This window comes from Telmatherina bonti, assembly GCF_933228915.1.
Source record: "Telmatherina bonti genome assembly, chromosome: 2".
Lineage (NCBI taxonomy): Eukaryota > Metazoa > Chordata > Actinopteri > Atheriniformes > Telmatherinidae > Telmatherina > Telmatherina bonti.
In genome coordinates this window covers 24098270-24104583 of record NC_136620.1, presented here as the reverse complement: position 1 = coordinate 24104583, position 6314 = coordinate 24098270, and the positions used below count along the sequence as shown (strand labels likewise).

The 6314-nt window shown below is 39.0% G+C and overlaps 1 protein-coding gene across 2 annotated transcripts in view; it reads left to right on the top strand.

Annotated features, from left to right (window-relative positions):
* Positions 1-2806: 2806 nt before the first annotated feature.
* LOC306763476 (DENN domain-containing protein 2A) overlaps positions 2807-6314 on the top strand; it is a 45898-nt gene continuing 42390 nt past the window's right edge. For both annotated transcript variants that reach the window (XM_079250293.1, XM_079250292.1), the window contains exon 1: positions 2807-3126. The gene's annotated coding sequence lies outside the window, so the exon portion shown is untranslated. The remainder of the gene's footprint in view (positions 3127-6314) is intronic.

The following is a 6314-nucleotide window of genomic DNA, read 5'->3' as shown; positions in this document are numbered from 1 at the left end:
AACCACTTCGTCCAATTAAGGGTCGTGGGGAAGCCGGAGCCCATTCCAGCAACCATTGGGTGAGAACAGGTCATCAGTCCATCACAGCCAACAGAAGCAATGCAATTCAGTACACATATGAATGTAAAAATCTGTGCTGGCTGAAGAAATCAATGCGTATGCTTTGAGGACCGCCTACAGCTCATTGTTGAGTTTGGCTCGACACACGCGGCAAACCTTAAAGAGTGGAGATGCAACAGTGAGGATGTCCAGTGGGACAGGCAGAGAAGACTGCTTCGTAAGACAGCTTCTGCTGCTCACCAATTGGAGCAAAGACTTTGCAAATATTCTCCTGTAGAGAGTGCAGTTTTCTTTCCTGATATTTGTTGGCGCAGCTGTGTCACAGCCAGTTTTTCCACCTAACTTAATCATTCTTTTTGCAAAAATAAAGGGTACCTGCATTCAAAGAATATTTAATTAGAGAAATTGGCTTTTGTTTCATGAAGTCTAATACTGTGATTATTGAAACACTGTTCGTTGTTGTTGTTGTTGTTGTTGTTGTTGTTGTTTTTCTCATACTACTGATCGACTGCTGATAGGAACAACAGTGGACAGAATACAGTTCATAGTATGTTATCTGAACATTAAAGGTGGAGTGTGTAAGATTTTCAATATTTAAAAAAAAATTTAACTAAAAAATAACTACAATCATAATTAGATAGTTTTTTTTTAAACATGTGGGTTCCAGTCTGTCCATATTTGATGTGTTATTAAATTACAAGTTTGATTATTGACAAAGACCCTTCTTAAATGTTTGCCTACCAGTAAAAAAAAAGTGCTTTTTGTCATTTGTCATTAATTAAACTTGTAATTTAATGACGCATCAAATATGGACAGACTGGAACCTACATGTTCAAAAAACTTTCTAATTATGATTATAGTTATTTTTTAGTTAATTTATTTTGAAAATATTGAACATCTTACATACTCCCCCTTTAAATCAAATCAGCATTGTAGTTAACAGTGTGTTTCATCACAAAGGTTAGTCATGCTTAATTTCTTGTAATAATAATTTTACTACCACTGGAAAAAAAATAGAAATACATAGAATCATACATACTCCACCTTTAAATGACACATTAAACTGGACTTTATTCTAAGAAACATAGTGAGTGTTTGGAGCACATATAAAAGAGCTGCTTTAAATAATACTGTTAGCACATTTGCAAACCAGATTCCTAGTCATAAGAAAAAAGGTGGGGGCAGGGGAACAAAAGACACCATTTGTGTGATTTTATTTCCTCTGCTTAAACCAGAGGTCTTGCAAACAACCTACCGTGCAGCATCAGGGACTGAGAACTTGTTGGAACCATGTTCCCGGTCATGATGCAAGACCCCTGGGCAGCGGGTTGAGTATGCTCCCAGGACCCCAGCTGTAGGCCTGACAGAGAATTCTGCAACACAATGAGCTTAAATAAACGCCAAACAGATGTTTCAGGCCTCCACCTCCACTCTGTCCCCCCACTGTTATTGATGTACAAGTCAGGAATTTTCTGTCTTGCGTTTCAGAGATAAGGTCAGGCTTGAAACACACAGGTCAGCAGGGTAGTTGCTCTTCCAGTCAGGCTGTTCGAGGCTTTCTGATGGCTACTCGGAAAGGTTACTTCTGGAATGCTGCCTTAGCATGCAGCAGGGTATTTTTGTACAGCACTGGAAGCTAATTGAATCACATTTATCCATAATGGTTTCTGTTCTGGAGCTTTGTGGAGTTCAGTGTGCAAAGAAACGATGCACAAGCTGCTGAACATAATAAGAAAAATATTCAGAGAATTTTCATGTATGCACAGCACATAACATGCTATAATGTTGATTACACTTTTTATGTCAAATTATATCAAATTACCACAGATGATTTTAAGTTTTGAAATTTGATTGGCTAATTTCTTCCTTTTAAAATTGTTAAAAAGTGAAATTAGGATCGGATCACCAGACAGTCCCTCATTTTCTGGTATAAAGTAATTAACTGACTTTTTGTCCATAAATAAGCATCAGATGCTTTTAAAGTAAAGTCTGTGAATTTGAAAGACTTTCTGTTCGTCAGTGAAATACATTCCTTTGTGGAGTTGTACAGGTTAATTGTTAATCATGCTGGTCATCAGTATGCACGTCCAGCCTGGTTTCTTGCTCACTCATTCTCTCTTTTCAGACTCTCCTCAGAGCCATGGAGGTACTCTGCACCCATGGGCCAGATGGCAAGCTGGCTTCCTTTATTTTCCTGACTGAATTTAGTCCACACAATTAACATCAAGACTACTTGGTGTTGTTGTTCATACTACTGTTTGGCAAAAGGTGAACCAGTAAACAAAATCTTGGAAAGATAAAAGAGATAAACATGTTGTCCGCTCACTCAGAGAATAAGAGTCGCTCTTGGGCTTCTTAATTGGCTTCCGGAGGAGGCTTTTATTTATATATTCAGTTGTACTCAGCATTGCCCCTTCCTGTTTTAGTACCCCTCCATTTTCTTCTTTTTTATTTTTTCTTTCTGCACAGGACACTTGGTTTCCCCAGCAACCAGGGCTCCAATTGCCCGGCCAGCTGCAGATTAGTTCAGCAGTGGGGGGTTTTGGGTGGGCGGGAGGTGATGGGGAGGGGGGTGGTGATGGAAAATGAAGAGGGAGGAGAGAGAGAAGGAAGGGAGGAGGGGAAGAGGGTGGCTTGAGGAAAGCAGGGGTGGGAAAAGTTTGAGCAGGGGAGAGAGAAAGAGAAGGAATCACTGTCAATGAGAGATAAGAGTCTGAGTGTGTTTGAGAACTAGAGGGAAGAAGGAGCTGTGAACACTTTAGCCTCAAGGCTGGATGGGAGGAGAGGATTTCACATACTGCTTTTTTTCCCCCCTAACTTTTTGTGTGCTTGGAGCTGTACCCTGTCTTTGTGGGAGGTATTGCAGGAGCTATGCGAAGTGAGAGAAGTTGGAGGCAGGGGTAGGGGAGTACAAGCAGAGGAAGAGAAGGAAAGGGGAGAAAGAAAGGCAGCCTATTCTGAAGGAAAGGAGCCATGCAAGTGGATGCTGTCTTTTGCAGGATCAGGTTTCACAAAATGAGAAGCTTAACTGAGAGCACTTCATCAGAGCTCACCCAGCTCAGTAAGGTAGGTTCCTCTTAAATATGGTTTTTGCTTTGTGAAAAGGCATTTTTTCTTTGAAAACAGTGGAAACTTTTATTTTACAGCCTGTTGGTGTCACCGATTGATATACATCTATCTCAGCTGGTAAAATGTAAATATTTGCAATGACCTTGATTTTGTGGGTTCATTTTTATTCAGAAGATGGTTGTTCAAAATAATATGGATGGTAGGTGTGAGATTTGCACTTATTTTAGTTGTACCTTGTTCAGGACTGCTCAGAGTGCATGCTAATACCATCACATTTCAAACTGGTTTGGTGTTGGGCGACAGAGAAAAAAGAGAGGGGAGGATAAGTGCGATGAGCATTCTTTGCTGTGAACAAAAGCAGCTCTTCATGCCTGTATTGTTGTGAGGGGGCAGGCAAAGGTGGAAACCTCCACAGGGAGGAGCTCAGAGGAGTTCAGCTTCAGGTGGATCTAAAACAAAATCTCTTTTTTTCACTGAATAATACATTGTATATACAAATGACCAGGTATCACTGAGAGTTTGCAGATGTGCTAAAAGATAATGCATATTTACCTGAATTTAAATTAAATGAAATTACATGTGATTTGACATAACATTACATTTACTTGATAGATTTTAAAGATAGAATTAGCACAACTAGTAAGTCAGTTTGTATTTGGTATGTTTGGTGTATTTTATCCCATTCAGTAATACTCTGTGGTATCACGCAAGTTTCACTATACTTTCCTGCAGTGAGGAGAAAACAAAACACACTGGGCATTTTATAATCTATTTCACACTGGCAAGGATCTCAGTAGTGGTTGGAAGATTAATTCACAGCCACAACAACCTTGGCCCCTCCTCTTCATGCTGGACAGCAGATTTGTCACATTTTGCTTTGGGATGGCATCCCATTCCCAACCAGAAAATCTAAAAACAAAAATGCATATTAGCAGGTGAATATTGCAGGGAATATTGGGATATATTTTTTAAGGGCACTTTCCACACAGTTCGTTGTATTGCTAATCCAACTAAAGCACAGTATTTACAAGTTATATAGTGGTAAAGGCATTTCCCATTAATGTATAGTACTGTACAACACCAACTCAGCGAAATAATTGACCAACTGCAAATTTACTTACTTCTTTACATTTTATGATGACCAGATGATCATAAGCAGCTGTGCAAATGCAACGGATTGACATTGTCACCATTATAATATAAGGAGTCTGTTCTGGTGATTACACTTTTCCACTGTTGTTCAAGGAAACTCCTTTCAGGTTAGCATTCAATTAGGAATTTTACATGATTTACAGAACAAAAGCTAAATGCATTGTATGGCAACAGCACTCCCCTATGGTAGCACTCTACCTCAGCAAGGCCCTGCAGACTGCTTTGCAAGGTTCATAGAACATAAAAAAGGAGTCTTGGTGTCCACCTGGCTCAGATACCAATCTGTTGGAATGTGATGGCATCTGTTGGGAAAAAGAAAGTTATATTTACAAAGACCCCAACCCATGACCCATATCCTACTCCACTCCAGTGAGGGCTTTTTTTTTAACAATATGAGGAAGACCTTCTTGATATTATGCAGAGGGTCATAACATTGCTCTTTAATACCATTAGTGGTCAGAAATTTGTAAGGCACCGTGATGTTTATGCTCTATTGCACCGCATATTACGATGCAACAAAAATGTCTGGTATGTCCTATAAGCAGTGACCTGTAACAGATGGTTGTTAGCAAACCAAATAATCCATTTTCCGTGTCTCGGTTTGCCTTTAAGCAGTACTTCAGTTTGCTGAAGAATCTGACACACAAGAATAAAATCACTAACAGAGGGACATTTGATTAATTTAACTTAACTGCAGCACTAACTGTGGTGCTTTTAGACTTTGCAGCGAGTTTTTGCCCTTTGCTTGGATCGGCTCTATCAGGCTAATTGAATAGCTTAAGCAGGTCTGGAGGGATTCAGTTGTGGACAAATCAAAATTTCTCTACTCTATCGGCTCCTTCTGTCTGTTTCTGTTTACTTTTTTGGGTAAGGTTGAAAGTTCATTGAATCGAGTCTAGCTGACTCAATGGAAAATGGTTTATAGAGCTGGAGATAAAGAAACAGGGACTGGTTTGTCTACTCGTCTTAAAGGCTGTTATGAGTGATCTACAGTCTTGCCCTGTGAGGCCATCATGTGTATGGGCGTGTTTATGTTGTTGAGCATGAGTGTCTGTAAGCCAAGGTTAGAGGCTGGGCTAACTTACTAAAAAGTCCTGTGGAAAATAAAAATAAATACGCTGAACCTTAGGTATTGCAATGTCTGTGCTGCTGTTGTATTTGTTTGGCTCCCACATGCTCTTTGTTGTTGAATAATTTCCAGTTTTTTGCACTTTGACTCACCAGATTACTTTCTTTTATGATCCTCACATACATATTGAGTCTGAATTATGTTGATGTTGTTCCCTTTCCATGTTTTCCTATTCTATAACCCACAATTGATAGGATCCTCACAAATTTTCATATAAAGAATAAACATGCAAGGTTTTAGATTTCTGTTATGAAGAGAGAATTTTTCACAAGTATCACAGGAGAAAAAAACAAGCAAGCGCCAGATGTCCAGCATTTTATCATTTCCAAGAACTGGATCAGTTTATTACTTTTTCCTGAGAAGCAAGTGGAGAAATCGGGCATGACTGATAGGTTTGAGACATGAGAATATTTATCCAAGTAAGAAAAGTTTGGCCTCAGATCAATACTACAGTCTCCATTTATTGGATAGTTAACAGTTGTGTGGTTTCTTTTTGTCTACAAACGTGTGTAATAACAATAATAATGATTAATTAGATTTATATAGTGCTTTTCAAGGCACTCAAAGTGCTTTACAGTGTACTCATTATTCATTTCCTCGTTATTTATTCTAATAAATAGTGACCAGTGACAGTAAGTATGTGGATCCTCAGCTGGCCTGGTGTAGGTTGATGGTGGCCTTTCTGATTACCACCAAACATTCATACACACTCATACACCAGATGGATACACAAAGATTTTTACATTTCTACAAACTTTGTGTTTCTATAATATTGATCAGTGTGTATTCATACACTTCAGATATAAGTGGTTTATTTGTGTAAACTGTATCTGCATTTTTGCTGCCAGTGTCTTATTGTTGTCTGCTCAGAACATTGACAGCAGGTCTTTAAGAGATTACAGCC